Raw genomic sequence first — 21,859 nt, 5'->3', positions numbered from 1 at the left:
ACAATACCTTCTAAGCTTTCTTCTGTTTAGTAAAATAATAATTTTGTATTGTGGCTTAGGGGTTTATAATGTATCATCCCAAAATATGCTACTTTGGAATATTGATTACTTTGAAATAAAGATACTGGAGAAACAACCAATATAATAAGTATTTCATGACATTTGACAAAGGTATACTTTAAAACTTATTTTGACACAGAAGAGTTGTGAAATGTTTTATTAAGTCAACCACAAAATGCTTCAGTTTCATCCTTGATAAAACAGTGAAAATGATACCCACCTTCCAGAAACTCAAATGGATGTCTTTCAATATATATGTCCACGATCTAATTTCTAGTGTCTATATAAGAGCGTGGAAAAGAGAGATTTGATACACATTGTTGGGACCTGACCTGAGCCATGATAAGCTCGACAGGCCACACCAGGCCTAAGCCTCAGGTTCTTGTAAGCATAAGTCATAATTCTGGGAAGCCCCACCAAGGTCCCCAATGACACCAAGGTCCCCGATGACACCAAGGTCCCCAATAACACCAAGGTCCCCAGTGACACCAAGGTCCCCCCCGATGACACCAAGGTTAAGTCAATCACCACGATGACCCAAGGTTGAGTCAATCACCACATGCCAATTACACTATTGCTGAGACAAAAGACCGCCTGTATATAAGCAGCTGTGATTCAGAGCTCAGGGCCCTCGTCAAGATTCCACTGTGCTGGATGAGACTTGGGCCCTAACTCGAGCTAGCAATAAACCCCTTTATGCTTTAGCATTGCTGTGGACATCTTATTCTCTCAGTTTTGGGGACTCAGACACTGGGCATAACAACATAAAAGAGGAAGTGGCAGTATGACTACAGAAGCAGAGATTGGAGTGATGGGACCACGCACCAAGGAATGAGGGCAACTACGAGAGCTTAAGAGGAAAAGAGTGTATTCTTCTCTATAGCCTAAAAAGAGTGTAAGACCCTGCTGAAAACTTGAGACTTAGTCTATCAGTTCAGTTCAGTCGCTCAGTCATGTCCAACTCTTTGCGACCCCATGAATTGCAACACACCAGGCCTCCCTGTCCATCACCAACTCCCGGAGTTCACCCAAACTCATGTCCATCGAGTCGCTGGTGCCATCTAGCCACCTCATCCTCTGTCATCCCCTTCTCCTCCTGCTCCCAATCCCTCCCAGCATGAGAGTCTTTTCCAATGAGTCGATTCTTCACATGAGGTGGCCAAAGTATTGGAGTTTCAGCTTTAGCATCAGTCCTTCCAAAGAACACCCAGGACTGATCTCCTTTAGAATGGACTGGTTGGATCTCCTTGCAGTCCAAGGGACTCTCAAGAGTCTTCTCCAGCACCACAGTTCAAAAGCATCAATTCTTTGGCACTCAGCTTTCTTCACAGTCCAACTTTCACATCCATGCATGACCACTGGAAAAACCATAGCCTTGACTAGATGGACCTTTGTTGGCAAAGTAATGTCTTTGCTTTTGAATATGCTATCTAGGTTGATCATAACTTTCCTTTCAAGGAGTAAGCATCTTTTAATTTCATGGCTGCAATCACCATCTGCAGTGATTTTGGAGCCCACAAAAAAAATATAAACTCTGACACTGTTTTCACTGTTTCCCCATCTATTTGCCACAAAGTGATGGGACCAGATGCCATGATCTTTGTTTCCTGAATGTTGAGCTTTAAGCCAACTTTTTCACTCTCCTCTTTCACTTTCATCAAGAGGCTTTTTAGTTCCTCTTCACTTTCTGCCATAAGGGTAGTCTATAGAAGTGTGAAAGTAAAATTCTGCTGCTTTAAGCCACTCAGTTTGTAGTACTCTGTTATAGCAGCCCTATGAAACTAATACACAGAGTTGCTGTGAGGATTGAATGAGACAATGGAGAGTGCTTGGAAAAGCAAGTCTTAGCAATGATATACATACAAGACACATATATAATTCCCTGATGCCTCAATTGCTAAAGAACCTGCCTGCAAGGCTAGAGACTTTCTGCCATTCAGGAGACCCTGATTCAATCCTTGGGTCGGGAAGATCCTCTGGAGAAGGAAATGGCAACCTCTCCAGTATTCTTGCCTGGAGAATTCCAAGGACAGAGAATGGTGGGCTATAGTCCATGCCATCACAAAGAGTAGGACACGACTGAGTGACTAACATATACACACATACACATAGATACAAAGGGCTCCCCTGGTGGTGCAGTGGTAAAGAACCCACCTGCCAATGCAGGAGATGAAAAAGACACAGGTTTAGTCCCTGGCCTGGGAAGATCCCATGGAGTGGGAAATGGCAACCTGCTCCAGTATTCTTGCCTGGGAAATACCAGGGACAGAGGAGACTCGTGGGCCACAAGGAGTAGACACAACTGCTTAACTGAGCAGGCACATACATACAAAAACAATTCCCACAGTTTTTCATTGGTTTTATTTACACTACCATGACTAAAAGGTTTATTTCTATGTTTCACCCAGTTTATTTTCATCTATCAGTCTGCTACTGCTTGCTTTGCAGCTTTTTAAAAAAATTTAATTGGTGGAAAATTGCTTTCCAACTTGTGTTGGTTTCTGCCTATAACAATATGAATTATATATGTGTCTTGTATGTATATCATGTATGTCATAATTCTATCTATTTATCCCATTCCTTTTGAGCCTCCCTTCTCTCCCACAATCCCACCACTCAGGTCATCACAGAGTACCAGGCTGGGGTCCCTGTGTTGCATAGCAACTTCCTACTAGCTGTCAATTTTACACATGATATTGTAAATATGTCAGGACTGCTTTCTCAGTTCATCCCACCATAACCTTCCCCTGCTGTGTCCATAAGCCCATTCTCTACTAGGTTTATCAGCACGACTTTGTAGATTCCATGAAACTGAAAGTGTTAGTTACTCAGTCATGTCTGACTCTGTGACTGTAGCCCAACAGGCTCCTCCTCTGTCCATGGAATTCTCCAGCCAAGAATCCTGGAGTGTACAGCAATTCCCTTCTCAGGGGATATTCCTGATCCAGGGATTGAACCCAGGTCTCCTGCATTGCAGATTCTTCTCAGTCTAAGATGCCAAAGAAGCACCTAGATTCCATATCTATATTTATATATAAATATGTATTAATATATGATGATTGTTTTTCTCTTTTTGACTTACTTCACTCTATATGAGAGGCTCTAGATTCATCCACCTCAATATAACTGACTCAAATTCATTCTTTTTATGGCTGGGTGATATTTCATTGTATATATGTATTACTTCTTCTCTATCCATTCATCTACTGATGGAAATTTGTTTTCTTTTGTTTATTTGATTTTCTGCTGTTTTTGTTTTTCAGTTCAGTTCAGTTGCTCAGTCGTGTTCGACTCTTTGTGACCCCATGAATTACAGCACGCCAGGCCTCCCTGCCATCACCAACTCCAGGAGTTCACTCAAACTCACGTCCATTGAGTTGGTGATGCTATCCAGCCATCTCATCCTCTGTCGTCCCCTTCTCCTCCTGCCCCCAATCCCTCCCAGAATCAGAGTCTTTTCCAATGAGTCGACTCTTCACATGAGGTGGCCAAAGTACTGGAGTTTCAGCTTTAGCATCAGTCCTTCCAAAGAACACCCAGGACTGATCTCCTTTAGAATGGATTGATGGATCTCCTTTCAGTCCAAAGGATTCACAAGAGTCTTCTCCAACACCACAATTCAGAAGCATCAATTTTTTGGCTCTCAGCTTTCTTCACAGTCCAACTCTCACATCCATACCTGACTACTTGAGAAACCATAGCCTTGACTAGATGGACCATTGTTGGCAAAGTACTGTCTCTGCTTTTCAATATGCTATCTAGGTTGATCATAACTTTCCTTCCAAGGAGTAAGAATCTTTTAATTTTATGGCTGCAGTCACAATCTGCAGTGATTTTGGAGCCCAGAAAAATAAAGTCTGACAGTTTCCACTGTTTCCCCATCTATTTGCCATGAAGTGATGGGACCATGAAGTGATGCCATGATCTTCGTTTTCTGAATGTTGATCTTTAAGCCAACTTTTTCACTCTTCTTTTTCACTTTCATCAAGAGGCTTTTTAGTTCCTCTTTACTTTCTGCCATAAGGCTGGTGTCATCTGCACATCTAAGGTTGCTGATATTTCTCCCAGCAATCTTCATTCCAGCTTGTGCTTCTTCCAGCCCTGCATTTCTCATGATGTACTCTGCATATAAGTTAAATAAGCAGGGTGACAATACACAGCCTTGACATACTCCTTTTCCTATTTGGAACCAGTCTGTTGTTCCATGTCCAGTTCTAACTGTTGAATTCTGACCTGCATCAAGATTTCTCAAGAGGCAAGTCAGGCAGTCTGGTAATCTCATCCCTTTCAGAATTTTCCACAGTTTATAGTGATCTACACAGTCAACACAGACTTCAGACTTCCCTGGTGGCCCAGACAGTAAAGCATCTGCCTACAATGCAGGAGACCCAGATTCAATCCCTGGGTTGGGAAGATCTCCTGGAGAAGGAAATGGCAACCCACTCCAGTATTCTTGCCTGGAGAATTCCAAGGACAAAGGAGCCTGGTATGCTACAGTCCATGGGGTCACAAAGAGTTGGACATGACTGAGCAACTTCACTTTCTATACTACACAGTCAAAGGCTTTAGCATAGTCAATAAAGCAGAAGTAGATATTTTTCTGGAACTCGGTTGCTTTTTCGATGATCCAACAGATGTTGGGAATTTCATCTCTGGTTCCTCTGCCTTTTCTAAAACCAGCTTGAACATCTGGAAGTCGATAGTTCATGTATTGTTGAAGCCTAGCTGGGAGAATATTGAGTATTACGTTGCTAGTGTGTGAGATGAGTGCAATTGTACAGTAGATTGAGCATTCTTTGGCATTGCCTTTCTTTGGGATTGGAATGAAAACTGACCTTTTCCAGTCCTGTGGCCATTGCTGAGTTTTCCAAATTTGCTGGCATATTGAGTGCAGCACTTTCACAGCATCATTTCCAGGATTTGAAATAGCTCAACTGGAAGTCCATCACCTCCACCAGCTTTGTTCATAGCGATGCTTCCTAAGGCCCACTTAGCTTCACATTTCAGGACGTCTAGCTCTAGGTGACTGATCACATCATCATGATTATCCAGGTCGTGAAGATCTTTTTTGTACAGTTCTTCTGTATATTCTTGCCACCTCTTCTAAGTATCTTCTGCTTCTGTTAGGTCTATACCATTTTGGTCATTTATTGAACCTGTCTTTGCATGAAATATTCCCTTGGTATCTCTAATTTTCTTGAAGACATCTCTAGTCTTTCCCATTCTATTGTTTTCCTATATTTCTTTGCACTGATCTCTGAGGCAGGCTTTCTTATCTCTCCTTGGTCTTTTTTGGAACTCTGCATTCAGATGAGTCTATATTTCCTTTTCTCCTTTATTTTTCACTTCTCTTCTTTTCAAAGCTATTTGTATGCCCTCCTCAGACAGTCATTTTGCTTTTTTTACATTTATTTCTCTTGGAGATTTTCCCTGTCTCCTGTACAATGTCACAAACCTCCGTTATAGTTCATCAGGCTCTCTGTCTATCAGATCTAGTCCCTTAAATCTATTTGCCACTTCCACTGTATAATCATAAGGGATTTGATTTAGGTCATACCTGAATGATCTAGTGGTTTTCTCCACTTTCTTCCATTTAAGTCTGAATTTTGCAATAAGGAATTCATGATCTGAACCACAGTCAGCTCCTGGTCTTGTTTTTGCTGACTCTATAGAGCTTCTCCACCTTTGGCTGCAAAGAATATAATCAATCTGATTTTGGTGTTTACCATCTGTTGACCATCAGATGGTTTTTCAGTTTAGTTCTCAATTGTAATGGTATACTGCAAACTAAGACTTTTAAGCCAAGTAGCATTTTGGTTTAGTGGAGTGGATGTGAGAGTTTGATTAGGAATCAGACTGAATGGAAGTGTCATTTCAATATTTCCTTTGGCTAGACAGGTTTTTGGAGCAAGTATTATATTCATTTTCTAACTCATTTCTCATCTAAGAAACGAGCGTAATAACATCCCTCTTATAGGGTTGCCTGAGGATTAGTGAAAATGACATTCCGGTGCCTACAACATGATAAATAGTCAATAAATTCAGATGTTATTATTCTTAGCATCCATGTATACATTTCTCCAGGATTTTGGTTTTTATGAATCATAATCAGAATATATAATATCAGAATTTTGTTCATTCCAGCTGAAACACATGCTTCAAAGTGGCCTCAAACTCTTCTGAAGGCATGGTATATGTGCTTTTACTCTTTTCTCTCTGTAAAAATCAGAAGGATGGTATCTCATGATGGTTACTGTTTCATTCGTTTGTTTTGGTTTGTTTTCATTTCTTTGTACTCGGTGGCTTGTGTTTGGACATGAAAATTCCTCCTCTGTTTTTCTTCCTGTTTTGTGGGGAATAGAAGTCTGGAAACTACGTTTCCCAAAATCTCTTGCTAATAGAGGTCAGTTGTAGAATCTGTCAGGGAGACAATCTCCTGTGAGATCTGGACAATAGTGATGAAATAGAAACCACTGTAGCTACTCTGTCATTGTCTGGCAGGTGACGCTGTAAATAGCTGATGCCTGGTTTTCCAGAGGATCTGGAAAATTCTCCCATGATTCACTTACTTTAGTGATGTGAGAAATGATTTCATGTGATTTCTACAACTGCCAGATTTCCATAGATCAATGGGTTTACCAGACGTATGCTCCCCAGCATCTCCATAGAAACTGTGAAAGTGTAAGCCACGAAACCCTGACTTAAACTTCTTCCTGTCTGAAATTTAGTTTTCCATTTTCCTTACAAAATCTAAACTGATAAGTTGAATAAGATGTCATTTTTATTAAAATTTGGAAAATTGCAAACAAGAAAAGTTATTCAAATTTTATCCTCAAGAAGCAATATTAATAATATTTTAGTAGATTATTTTCTCACCTATTTTTTTACTAAAAAATAAAATGGTGTGCAATAAAACTAATATCTTTTTGCCAAAGCTTACCTCTTCACATTTTCAGACAGAGGTATTAGTATGAGTTTGATTGTATTCTTCAAGAACATTTTTTTCTGTTTTCACATAAAAATATTTGTATTCATTTGTAGATAATCATATTCCTTTTTACACAGTTGGTATGAAACAAATGGTAGCAGCTTGTTGCTAATTTCTATGCATTTGTTGTTGTTAGTCACCAAGTCATGTCCAAATCTTTGTGGTGCCATGGACTGTAGCCTGCCAGGCTTCTCTGTCCCTCACCATATCCCATAGATTGCCCAAGTTTTTGTCCATTGAATCAGTGATGCCATCCAACCATCTCATCCTCTGTCACCCTCTTTTTTTTTCTCCCTTCAATCTTTCCCAGTATCAGGATCTTTTCCAGTGAATTGGCTGTTCACATCAGGTGGCCAAAGTATTGGAGCTTCAGCTTCAGCATCAGTCCTTCCAATGAGTATTCAGGGTTGATTTCCTTTAAAATGACTTGACTAGTTTGATCTCTTCGCAGTCCAAGGGACTCTCGAGAGTGAGGTTTAGTGATTATTTCCCAGCCCTATCCCCAATTTCCATGAAAAGAATTTCCAATCGCCACTTCAGCTTTAGTTCAACTCTTCTAACCCTGACCTGTAAGATTGGGCTTCTTTTACTCTCTCTTCTTGTCTTCTATAGTATTTTTTCTTTCATTAACTTCAAGTGATTCTGGCCCCGTTTTTATTCCTGAGACTTTCAAAGTTCATTCTTTTTTTTTTTTTTTATTGTGGTTATTGTTTTATTTTTTATTTTACTTTACAATACTGTATTGGTTTTGCCATACATCAACATGAATCTGCCATGCGTGTACACGTGTTCCCAATCCTGAACCCCCCTCCCACCTCCCTCCCCATACCACCTCTCTGGGTCATCCTGATTTGGGAGAATGGCATCAAAGTTCATTCTTGAATCAGAACACTTAGAAATGCTCTTCCCCTGGATCTTTGAGCCTGGATATATGATTCTTTGAGCTATCTGAATCACTGTTCAGATATGATCCCCACAGAGAAACTTGGCTACACCCCCTAGTTAATGTTTCCTGCCACACATTCTCTCTCCTATTATCAAGTTTTAATACGTTCATAACACAGATCATTTTCTGAAAATAACTGATTTACTTCTATGTTGTTTATTTTCTGGTTCCTCTATTGTAATATGAAAACTGGGAGAGCATGACCTCTGTTTTGTTAACTATTTCAGAACCAGCTCATAGGACATTTATTTAAAATCTAGTAAATAATTTCATTGATATAAAATGATTATTAATTTTGGACTCAGAGGGAGAGGGAGAGGGTGGGATGATTTGGGAGAATGGCACTGAAACATGTATACTATCATGTAAGAAACGAATCGCCAGTCTATGTCCGATGCAGGATACAGCATGCTTGGGACTGGTGCACGGGGATGACCCAGAGAGATGTTATGGGAAGGGAGGTGGAAGGGGGGTTCATGTTTGGGAAAGCATGTACACCCATGGTGGATTCATGTCAATGTATGGCAAAACCAATACAGTATTGTAAAGTAAAATAGAGTAAAAATAAAAATTAAAAAAATAAAAAAATAAAGTAACAATTTGAGTTTTCCAGAAAATAATAGGTGAAATAGAATTAGAGAAAGGAGGTCATGGTCCATACGACATGAAACTGAAGAACATTTGATAAATAATTTTAAAACACCTGAATTTGTTAGAATAGAGTTTTTTTTTGTTTTTTTTGTTTTTTTTGTTTTTGTAAATTTATGTGATCCATTGTGAGGATCAAGATATGCTCAGTCTTCCTAGGTCAAAGACTCAGATTTGTAATTCTCCCAGTTGAAGAAAAGGAAACGTAAAACACTCAGTTTTTCTTGCTGTTTTAAGTTATCTGTTTTTTGAGAATCAGGCACCTTGAAAAAGAAATATCTTATGTGAGTGTGTTTTCTTTTTCTTCTTCTTGGTCTTCATTTTAAAAATTGATGCAAAATGCACATAACAAAAGTTAAGCGTTTTAATGTACACAATTCAGTGACATTTAGTACATTCACAATGTCATGCAAATAAAACCTATGTTTAATTCAAAAATGTTTTAATCCCTGCAAAATGAAACCCCACAGTTATGAAGTAGTTACTCCACATTCTCCCATTTCTCCAGCCCGTTGCAACTATTGATCTCTTTTCTGTGTCTATGGATTTACCTGTTCTGGATAGTTCATGTATTGGGTTAGCTTTCCATAGCATCTTATGGAAATGAATGATCTTTTTGGACAACTCAATACAAAGAAGTCATACAATATATGACCTTCTCTGTCTGACTCTTTTTAATAAGAATTATATTATTGAGGTTCATTCACACTGTAGCATACAACAATACTCCATTCTTCACTACTGTGAAATAATATTCTATTGTGTATATATACCACAATTATTTTTTTCCATTTATTTGTTATTTGTTGATTGACATTTGGATTGTTTTCACTTTTTTGGCCATAGTGAATGGCACTGCTATGTCCTTGGGTATGGCTTTAAAAGGATGATAAGTGTAACCCACTCTCTACTCAAAAATAAAACTTTAGTGTTAATGGTAAGGAAATTGTAGCAAGAACTATTAACCATAATTTTATTGCTATTTCCGTATATGTTCAGTAATTTAAAAAATCCTTTGTATTATCATTAATTGACTGATTGGAGCCCTATATTAGGGAACAAATATCAATCCAGAGGGCTTACCAGGTGGCAATAGTGGTAAAGAACTTGACTGCCAGTGCAGGAGACTTAAGAGATTTGGGTTTGAATCCTGGGTGGGGAAGATCCCTTGGAGGAGGGCATGGCAACCCACCTCAGGATTCTTGTCTGGAGGATCCCATGGACAAAGAAGCCTGATGGGCTATGGTTCATAGGGTTGCAAAAAGTTGGACAAAACTAAAGTGACTTAGCACATCAGTTCAGAAGGAAGACAGGTCACCAAGCTGGGAACCCATGTTACAAAACTTTGTAAGTTATTACCTGCTTAATTTTTATTATGTATGTAGTTACCTATTTAGAGCAAATTTGGGAGCAAAGAAAGAGATTATGATAGGTTATATTGACTCCACTTTAATGTTCTTGATGCAATTTGAACATAGAATAGCATTTCATGATTTGAAAAAAGAATACTAACCCCTTTTATAGATTGGAAAAGGAAGTCATGTTAGGGCACATGTTTTTATTATAGGAAAACTTCTTTGAGAATCTTTCGTTATATATATTAACATAAAACCCATAGGCAAACCTCACCTTTAGAAGAGGGCATAAAATGGCATTTCTGTATCTTTTGGTTTGTTTCCTCTGTATCCTTACCCTTGGTATGTAGCCATCTAGAGAAGGAGGTAGCCCAATTAAGGACTTCAAGCATTGAAAAGAAGGTTGAAATCCAACTCTGTTCTTCTGTGAGCTTCAGAGATTAGGGAAACCCTCAGGAGTGAACTGTGGGGTCCATGACCAAGATCTTTCCTTTAGAAATAATATCATCATGTTGGGGGTCCTCAAGACCACCTTCAGGCTTGATGATTTTCTGAAAGACTCAAAGAACTCACAAAAGCTGTTATGCTTAAGGCTATGGTTTATAACAACAAATCAATACTGATTAAAATCAGCAATAGAAAAAAAGATGAGTTAAGGAAAACCAAGACAAAGCAGGCATAAGTCTTAAATTGCCCTTTCCAAATGGAATTACATGGAATGTCTGTGTATTTTATATTTGATATTTAACTTCCAGGTCACCAGAGTCAAACTAAGATAACTGGGTTAGAACTCCAAGTGAACAAAAACAGGCATTAACCATCGATCACATTATTAGTACAATTTTTCTGCCATGACTCAAACACTTGAGTATCCAAAGATCCTCTTAACAGTCAGGATATCTCAAGAGCTCAGAAGTTATCTCCCAGGAGTTAGTCAATGTCTAGTCCTGAAGACTTTTAGAATCTGCAGAATTTGGGGCAATTCAGATCTATTGATTAACTCTTTACTGAATTATCCTTTTGAAAGTTGCCATGAAGAAAAAGGGAATCTGGACCCTGACAAGAAGGTGCTTAGAGCAAAGATCTCAGGAGGCACAGAAGAAAAGAAAAGCTAGACTGGCTTACTGTGTTTGAGTCCCCACAGGGTCCAGCTTTGTTCTGTTGGGAAAAGACTTGAACATTTACACTCAAATTTAAAAAGCTTTGCAATAGATCAATCATGTTATGAAGTTCCTCATTCCCTCTCACATCTGTTCCTGAATTCATATTTTAGTATTTTTTCTTTATTTTCAAAAAAATAAGGCATCTAATTCTAGTATCTGAATCTAGCAAGGAAAGAAAAAAAATTCAGGACAGGTTTCTAATGCCAGTGGGATCCCAGTGTCCATTTTGTCAGATAAGAGTTTGGTAGCATAGAGCTTCAATTCCAATTAGAAGTTAGTAAGAATCTCCTGCTCTTGAAATCAAGCGGAAAAAAAAATACAATATGAGAAACTTTGATGAAGCTGTCATGCTCTAAAAGTCACAGACCATTTTGGAGACAAAGGTAATATTATGGATGAGAACAAGTCTTTATTGGTAAAGAAAGAACTCATTTTCTTAGAAAAGTAGAAAAGGGGAATAAAAGTTGTTAAAATGATACAGTAACCAAAGCTACTCTCGCAGTAGTTCTTCTTGTCAATTTAATCAAATCGAGTTTGCCTTCAAAATGAAGTCAATCATTACTACCTAATCATCACTGAAAGTGAACACTAATTCTTAAATAGAGTTTCCTGAAGTTGACCACATTTCTAGAAACATCTTCGATGTTAAGTGTATTCACTTAAGGAGATCACAGTAATCCTGATTTTCCTTCAGGAAATCAGTTCCAAGAGAAAGAATACTGTTACTTGAAACTAACTAATCTGCAATGAAAAGAAGAGTTGGTTTAAACTATTGTTGCACAGTTAAGTTAGCTTTTGGAGCTCAGTCATGTCCAACTCTCTGGAGCTCCTCTGTCCATGGAATTTTCCAGGCAAGAACATAGGAGCAAGTTGTCATTTCCTACTCCAGGGATTTTCCTGACTCAGGTATCTAAACCATGTCAACTGCATCTCCTACAGAGGCAAGCAGATTCTTTACCACTAGTGCCACTTGGGACTACTCATTTAAAAGTTCATTGACTCCACATAACAATAAGTGCCTATTCAGATGTTACCATCACACAAATGTCACATGCTTGCTCACACATTACTGGTCAGTATTTTGCAAGCATGAATGGTGCAACTGTTAAGTCTTTATGTACTAGTGAAATCAGCTTCTTATTGCAGAGAAATGCTATTCTTTTCTTTCTGTACACTATTGATGGAAAATGGCTTCTTGTCTTCAGGAGAGTAATCTCCTTTGTTATTGTAAGATTCCAACATTTGTGTCTGAAGACAATTGTTTTTCTGCAGATATTTAATAAAAAACAAATTTATTTTTATTTATTTTAATTGGAGGCTAATTACTTTACAATTTTGTGGTGGGTTTTGCCATACATTCACATGACTCAGCCATGAGTGTACATGTGTTCCCCATCCTGAACCCCACTCCCACCTCCCTCCCCATTCCATCCCTCAGGGTCATCCCAGTGCACCAGCCCTGAGCACCCTGTCTCATGCATTGAACCTGGACTGGTGATCTATTTCACATATGAGAATATACATGTCTCAATGCTATTCTCTCAAATCATCCCACCCTTGCCTTCTCCCACAGAGTCCAAAAGTCTGTTATTTGCATCTGTGTCTCTTTTTCTGTCTTGCACATAGGGTCATTGTTACCATCTTTCTAAATTGCATATATATGCATTAATATACTGTATTGGTGTTTTTCTTTCTGACTTACTTCACTCTGTATAATAGGCTCCAGTTTCATCCAACTCATTAGAACTGATTGAAATGCATTCTTTTTAATGGCTGAGTAATATTCCATGTGTATATGTACCACAGCTTTCTTATCCAATCGTCTGCCGATGGACAACTAGGTTGCTTCCATGTCCTGGCTATGATAAACAGTGCTACGATGAACCTTGGGGTACACGTGTCTCTTTCAATTCTGGTTTCCTTGGTGTGTATGCCCAGCAGTAGGATTGCTGGGTCCTATGGCAGTTCTATTTCCAGTTTTTAAGGAATCTCCACACCAGTCTCCATAGTGACTGCACTAGTTTGCATTCCACCAACAGTGTAGGAGGGTTCCTTTTTCTCTGCTCCCTCTCCAGCATTTATAGTTTATACTTTTTGATAGCAGCCATTGTGACGGGCATGAGATAGAACCTCATTGTGGTTTTTATTTGCATTTCTCTGATGAGTGATGTTGAGCATCTTTTCTTGTGTTTGTTAGCCGTCTGTATGTCTTCTTTGGAGAAAGGTCTGTTTAGTTCTTTAGCCCATTTTTTGATTGGGTCGCTTTTTTTTTCTGGAATTGAGCTGCAGGGGTTGTTTATATATTTTTGAGATTAATTTTTTGTCAGTTGCTTCATTTGCTATTATTTTCTCCCATTCTGCAGGGTATCTTTTCACCTCGCTTGTAGTTTCCTTCCTTGTGCAAAAGCTTTTAAATTTAATTAGGTCCCATTTATTTGTTTTTGCTTTTATTTCCATTACTCTGGGAGGTGGGTCATAGAGGATCTTGCTATGATTTACATCAGAGAGTGTTTTGCCTATGTCATGGAGTTGATTGATTTGTCTTCAAGAAACAGCATGTCTTGGAAATCTTTATATCCTTGAATATATTTCAAAGTTCTCTTGGCCTTCCATTTTTCAGGATCTTCTTTTATTCAACATTCTCTCTCTCTCTCTCCATCCTATTTATTTATTTTTTTTGTATTTAATCTTTTTTTTTTTCCTCAGTCATTTGTTTATTTATTTATTTTTTTATGTACCAGGTATTTTATTATTTTTTTTTAATTTTTATTTTTACTTTATTTTACTTTACAATACTGTATTGGTTTCAACATACATGTCCATCCTATTTATGTATCACACATACACTCTATTTTCTATCTCCAACTTCTTAGAATTACCTACTCCAAATCAGAAACAATGGTCCCAATAACATTATTGCTGGATACATTAAAACACCAACTATTTGTAGTTCTTTAGGCTTCCCTCATGGCTCAGATAGTAAAGAATCTGCCTCCAATCCAGGAGACCCAGGTTCAATCCCTGGGTCAGGAAGATCCTGTGGAGAAGAGAATGACTACCCACTCCAGTATTCTTGTCGAGAGAATCCATGGACAGAGGAGCCTGGCAGGCTACAGCTCATGGGGCCATAAAGAGTCAGATACCACTGATCAACTAACTAACAGACACCAACATGCAAAGATTCTTGCCTGTCACCTAGCATCTGTGCTCTCAGTCTGAGCCTAAGGGACCTAGTAGAACCACCTAAATAAGCAAATGGCATTGGCCTGTCTTGTCAGAGGATTTTCTTTCTTTCTTTCTTTCTTTTTTTTCTTTTTAGAGGTTCTTGATGGAAGAGATAACTCTGTTACTAGACTTTAAGTCTGATCAGCAGGGACCCCCTTCCTTGCTGCTGCCTGTCAGGTACCCTTCATTAGCTTCTTAACCAATTAGTATTCCTTTAGAGATTAGACTTATTTTGTATACAATGATCTCTCACTCTTCACCATTCAAAAGTTAGCTTCCAACATATTGTTTGTACTTTCAGCAGATGTTAGAGTCATTAAATAATGATATTCCATTCAGCAAAACTTTTGTAGGAAATATGCACATACATTTTCACATTTAAAGTCTTCTGATTTAAAAGACTAATTAGTAATGTCACCTTTTGTAGAAATTAGCATATCTGTTATTTTATTAATATCAACTGATTTGAATAGCAATGCACTCCCTTCCCACCATGTAAGGCATATCTCTTAAGTATTGTTCTGACATTTCAGGTTCATCTCTGACAGGCAGACAGACATAATGTCAGGTTTTTACATGGTTAAAAATCTAGAATTGGGCTTCTTGAATCCTTGAATTGGCCAAAGCTGATGGTTAATTTTGAGGGTAAATCTTAGCTGCTTATAATTATTTGTACTCATTTGAGTAGATGAGATTTTTTTTTTTTTTTTAAAGTCTGATCAGGTCAAGTAGATGTGTTCATGGGAATGATTGATTTTAGAAGTCCCAAGGCAATTAGATGAATTCATTCTATAATTTGATTTTATGGACTTCAGGGAGATAAACTTGCCTTTGGAAAATACTTTCATAAGGCAAGTGTATATATTAATGAGTCCACAAAAATGGTGGAAACAAGAAAAATAAAGTTTTAAATCTGAATGTCAGTTAGTGCAATGATTAACCAAATCCAAATAAGATTTTGCTTGCCTACACAAAATCTGGATCAGTCCTCCAAGAGTGGGCCTCCTTTCAAGAGAAATATCCTTTTTCTGTCATTATTAAAATTGAAATATATTATTCATAAACATGAGGATTAGTCTCCTCTATCAGGAGAAGCCAAGATTTTATTGGCGACTTTTAAGAATGTTTATATATATGTACCCCAAACCTGTTGGTTAGTTATTGGTGGTATGATGAAGTCAGCTAACTAGTAATGCTTTAAAAGAATTAAACTTCTCTTTGTGAAGGGTTAAGTATCATAACAAAAAACAGAATAATAGAAGACAAACTAGTTCAGTCATTGGGAAGTCTGATGGTGTGGCATTTGTAATTTAAAGATGTGTAGATCCTGTTGTGAGATAAATGCTATAAAATCTACAAGAATATGGAAGGAATCAGGACTGCAAAGTTGTCAACCCAGAGAAATCCATGGTCCCTGGGTACTGCACATGTACAGAGATCATAATGGTAGAGACATTGTGTCATTCTGGGTTTCTAGAGAAAGAGAAGCAAAACCAGCTTTGTCAGCCCTGCATTTTGTGGTCAGCTACTTTGACACAACTGTTTCTCTGACGCTAGCATTCTGTAATAAATGAAATTTCTTTAGATTGAATAACCTAGAGAACCATTTCATCTTCTTTTCTGAGCATTGAATAATATCTGATCCAAAAGGCTCTAACAACTTTTGAGCTCTTGCAACCAACTATTAGTTTTCATTCTAGCGATGATGACTTCTAGGGAAAGCATATAAGAAATAAATTTCGTTTTTGCTTCAAGTTGTATGGTTAGGCATACGAGTTTAGATGTGACCTCTCCACTTGTAAATCCCATTGGATAATAGTAAAAATGCAAACACAGGAACAAAACCTTAAAGATATAAATTGGATGTTGGGAGATCAGAATATTGGAAATTTTGGTAACTCCTGAAAACAACAAACAGATAAACTATATCAAAGATTAAACAAAAGTTTCTGTGAGCCAGCATCTACAGAATATTCATACCAAATGGCCTTTGACTACCCTATTTTCACTTTTGTAATTGCAATAGCAGCATTCACCATCAGTTTAAAATGAGCAATATACTCTAAAAATTTAGTGATTTATCTTGATCAGGCAGCAATTTCTAGTAAAGATTTAAGCTTCTGAGAATAAAATCACTCACATTTTGGTCTACCTTCTTCCTACATAGATCTGAAAATTAATACTGACAATTTATATAATACTCTTTAAATAAAAGATGTACAGATCAGTAAAGAAAACACAGAAAGAAAATCCAGTGGAGTGTTGTATTGCTTGGTGGATTAAAATAACGCAACTTTATTATTATCATATAATTCTGGGTCCCTGGGTCAGGAATCCCTGGATCCCTGGGTTGGGAATATCCCCTGGAGAAGGAAATGGCAACCCACTCCAGTATTCTTGCCCAGAGAATCCCATGGACGGAGGCGCCTGGCAGGTTGCAGTCCATGGAATCACAAGAGTCAGACACGACTTAGCGACTAAACCACACCACAATTCTAGAGGTCAGAAGTCCAAAGTGAATCTTGATGATCCAAAATCAAGATGTTAACAGGCTGCATTTCTTCTGGAGGCTCTAGGGGAGAATTTGATTCTTATTTTATTGTTATTTATCTGGCTTTTAGAGGTCACCTGCATTCCAGGGCTTATGAATGCCTTCCATTTTTAAAGTCATCAGTGGTCAATGGAGTTCTTCTCACACTGCAACACTCTAATACACTTTTCAGACTCCCTTTCTACTTAAAAGGATCCTTATAATTACATTTGACCAATCAGATAATCCAGGATTAACTCTGTTAGAAACTCAGTTGATTTGCAATCTTAATTCTATTTATTTTAGTTTCCCTTTGCTATGTGATATCACTTATTCAAGGTTCCATGGACTAGTACCTGTACATTTTTCAGAAAAGATTATTCTACCTAATTCAAAATCCAAATGTTTAAATCAACTGATTATGTTGTCCATAAATATGAATTAACAATCATGAGTCTTTTGGACAAAAGAGAAAAAAATATCAAGACTAAAATAAACAAATGAAGCTTTTGGTGCCAAACGAAACAGTAACAATTCAGAAAGCACAACTTAAAATATGTTATCATTAATGCATATAATTTACATTCTCAGAAAATATTTGAGAAGATATTACAGACTTAAAAGAGTAGAAGACTGAAAAGAAAAAGAAGTGATCACAAATTGAAATGATGCCATTAATAATTAAAAATCTGACAATGATAAAAGGAAAATTGGAAAAACAGGTTAAGAAATTTCCCAAATCATAAAGTAAACTGACACAACTAAGGAAAACAAGATCCACAGACTTAGAAAACTAGTGAGTTAATTCAGGAGGAATAATCCATCTAATTATAACTTATAGGAGAAGAAATACAGATATAACACATACAGAACAATAAAAGAAATTTCCTTTGGTTTCATTCTATTCCTCTTCTTGCCTTCAATCTTGCTTTCATTTTTATTTGCTTGATAGCATTAATTGTCATCTGTGATTTTATGTATTAATCTGATTTTTTTTCTATGACTCAATCATGATGTAAGTACCAGGGACAGAGAATTAGCTTATTTTGCAGCCTACTGTAAGTCATCACATAAAATGATGTTTATCATATAATAGATGCTCAATAAATATCTGTTAAATGAAAGAATTTTTCAATTTTGCATAATAGTGTATATCTGCTGAAAAAAAGACAATCTCCATCTCCTTTCTGCTTTTAAATTATCCCACCTTCATCCTAGAAAATCGACAATCCTATTATGAAGTTGACCAGGTTAATTCCTATTATTATGAAGTTGACATTTGGCTTTGCCTTTAAGTCTTGAGATTGCATGCTGCTATACTTAATATTTAATAGACTCCATATATATTAGAACTAACACCACAAAGAGATGTCCTTTTCATTGTAGGGGACTGGAATGCAAAAGTAGGAAGTCAAGAAACACCTGGAGTAACAGGGAAATTTGGCCTTGGAATATGGAATGAAGAAGGGCAAAGGCTAATAGAGTTTTGCCAAGGGAACACACTGGTCATAGCAAACACCCTCTTCCAACAACACAACAGAAGACTCTACACATAGACATCACCAGATGGTCAAAACCAAAATCACATTGATTGTACTCTTTGCAGCCAAAGATGGAGAAGCTCTATACAGTCAGCAAAAAGAAGACTGGGAGCTGACTGTGGCTCAGATCATGAACTCCTTATTGCAAAATTCAGACTGAAATTGAAGAAAGTAGTGAAAACCACAAGACCATTCAGTTGGTATGACCTAAATCAAATCCCTTATAATTATACAGTGGAAGTGAGAAATAGATTTAAGGGACTAGATCTGATATATAGACTGCCTGATGAACTATGGACTGAGGTTCATGACATTCTATAGGAGACAGGGATGAAGACCATTCCCATGGAAAAGAAATGCAAGAAGGCAACATGGCGGTCTGGGGAGGTATTACAAATAGCTGTGAAAAGAAGAGAATGAAAATCAAAGGAGAAAAGGAAAGATATAAGCATCTGAATGCAGAGTTCCAAAGAATAGCAAGGAGAAATAAGAAAGCCTTCCTCAGTGATCAATACACAAAAATAGAGGGAAACAACAGAATGGGAAAGACTAGAGAGCTCTTCAAGAAAATCAGAGATACCAAGGGAATATTTCATGCAAAGATGGGCTCGATAAAAGACAGAAATGGAAGGGACCTAACAGAAGCAGAAGACATTAAGAAGAGGTGGCAAGAATACACAGAAGAAATGTACAAAAAAGAGCTTCATGACCCGGATAATCATGATGGTGTGATCACTCACCTAGAGCCAGATATCCTGGAATGTGAAGTCAAGTGGGCCTTAGAAAGCATCACTAGGAACAAAGCTAGTGGAGGTGATGGAATTCCAGTTGAGCTATTTCAAATTCTGAAAGATGATGCTGTGAAAGTGCTGCACTCAATATGCCAGCAAATTTGGAAAACTCAGCAGTGGCCACAGGACTGGAAAAGGTCAGTTTTCATTCCAATCCCAAAGAAAGGCAATGCCAAAGAATGCTCAAACTACTGCACAATTGTGCTCATCTCACATGCTACTAAAGTAATGCTCAAAATTCTCCAAGCCAGGCTTCAGCAATACATGAACCATGAACTTCCAGATGTTCAAGCTGGTTTTAGAAAAGGCAGAGGAACCAGAGATCAAATTGCCAACATCCACTGGATCATGTAAAAAGCAAGAGAGTTCCAGAAAGGCATTTGTTTCTGCTTTATTGACTATGCCAAAGCTTTAGACTGTGTAGATCACGATAAACTGTGCAAAATTCTGAAGGAGATGGGAATACCAGACTATCTAACCTGCCTCTTGAAAAACCTATATGCAGGTCAGGAAGCAACACTTAGAACTGGATATGGAACAAAAGACTGGTTCCAAATAGGAAAAGGAGTATGTCAAGGCTGTATATTGTCACCTTGCTTATTTAAGTCCTATGCAGAGTACATCATGAGAAATATTGGGCTGGAAGAAGCACAAGCTGGATTCAAGATTACTGGGAGAAATATCAATAACCTCAGATATGCAGGTGACACCACCCTTATGGCAGAAAGTGAAGAGGAACTGAAAAGCCTCTTGATGCAAGTGAAAGAGGAGAGTTTAAAAGCTGGCTGAAAACTCAACATTCAGAAAACTAAGATCATGGCATCTGGTCCCATCACTTTTGGGAAATAGATGGGAAAACAGTGGAAACAGTGTCAGACTTTATTTGGGGGGGCTCCAAAATCACTGCGGATGGTGATTGCAGCCATGAAATTAAAAGATGCTTACTCCTTGGAAGGACAGTTATGACCAACCTAGATAGCATATTCAAAAGCAGAGACATTACTTTGCCAGCAAAGTTCCATCTAGTCAAGGCTATGGTTTTTCCAGTAGTCATGTATGGATGTGAGAGTTCGACTGTGAAGAAAGCTGAGCACCAAAAAATTGATGCTTTTGAACTGTGGTGTTGGAGAGGACTGTTGCGAATCCCTTAGACTGCAAAGAGATCCAACCTGTTCATCCTAATGGAGATCAGTCGTAGGTGTTCATTGAAAGGACTGATACCTAGACTGAGATTCCAATACTTTGCCCACCTCATGCAAAACGTTGACTCATTGGGAAAGACCCTGATGCTGGGAGGGATTGGAGGCAGGAGGAAAAGGGGACGACAGAGGATGAGATGGCTGGATGGCATCACCGACTGGATGCACATGAATTTGGGTGAACTCTGGGAGTTGGTGATGGACAGGGAGGCCTGGCGTGCTGCGATTCACGGGGTCACAGAGTCAGACACGGCTGAGCGATTGAACTGAACTGAACTAATATTTTAAATTAAAGATATTGACATGCTTGTTCTGAGGATCACATGATTTCCATGGGTGCCCCGTCTTCAACTACGTCTTAGAAGGGGAAATCAAAGGAATATTTTTCCTAGTGAATTTGTGGTCCGTGATGTCTCATTGCAGGAAGAATTCAATGAGAGACAAAGTGATAGGTAAGAAGTAGATTTATTTTTAAGAGAAACACACTCCACAGACAGAATGTGATAGAGCCCCCAGATAGGGCATGGTTAGATTAATGCACTGGTATTTTCATAGGGTAATGAGTAAGAGGATTATTCCAATTATTTCAAGGAAGGGGTGGAGATTTCTAGGAATTGGGCCACAACCCACTTTTTGTCCATGATGAACAGCCTCAGAGGTATTATGGCACTGATCGGTGTGTCACTTGACTCATTCTAATATATTACAATTAGTGTATAATGAGGCTCAACTCTACTAAAAGTTGAATCTTCCATCATCTTGGACCAAATTGTTTCTAACCATTTTTTTGTCATGTCACATGCCCATGTCATTCTTTCAAAAGTTGTGCTCTACCCCCTTTGCTACTTTTTCAATATCTAAATCCTTAGCCCCAGTTTGAGAATTTTAATAACTTTCCAAGAGTAAACACTTGTTAATATTTTATGATACTGTGTAATTAAAACAAACAAATACCCTCTACCTTTCTAAGTTCTTGGTGAGAAGCTCCCTGTAATAAAAAAGACAGATTAACAAGAGAAAAACAAACAAAAGTTTAATAACATGTGTGATACCCAGGAAAATTGAGTATGGCCTCCAACAATGGCCCAAGTCATCCGCTTAAAGGTCATTACCAGGTAAAAGCAAAAGAAAATCCTGGATGATAGGTTATACAATTATGAAAGGCTTTCAGGAAAATCTTAGTAAAAAGGATAAGGTTGTTGTGCAGATTTAGGTTTTTGCTGACTCCATTAATAAGAGTTTCTAGAGACTTAGTCATCCTCCTCTTCCTGGTACCAGGGAGAAATCCTAGCAAAGGAAAATTTCCATCATCAATGTAATTTTCTCTTACAAAACAGTAACTTCTACTTGATTTTCAAAGTTTCTCCTGTGTCTGCTGTTTCTTATAAATAAATAGATCAAGATAAACCTTAT

Source organism: Budorcas taxicolor, chromosome 15 (genome assembly GCF_023091745.1).
Source record: "Budorcas taxicolor isolate Tak-1 chromosome 15, Takin1.1, whole genome shotgun sequence".
Lineage (NCBI taxonomy): Eukaryota > Metazoa > Chordata > Mammalia > Artiodactyla > Bovidae > Budorcas > Budorcas taxicolor.
This window is presented reverse-complemented; position numbering follows the sequence as displayed.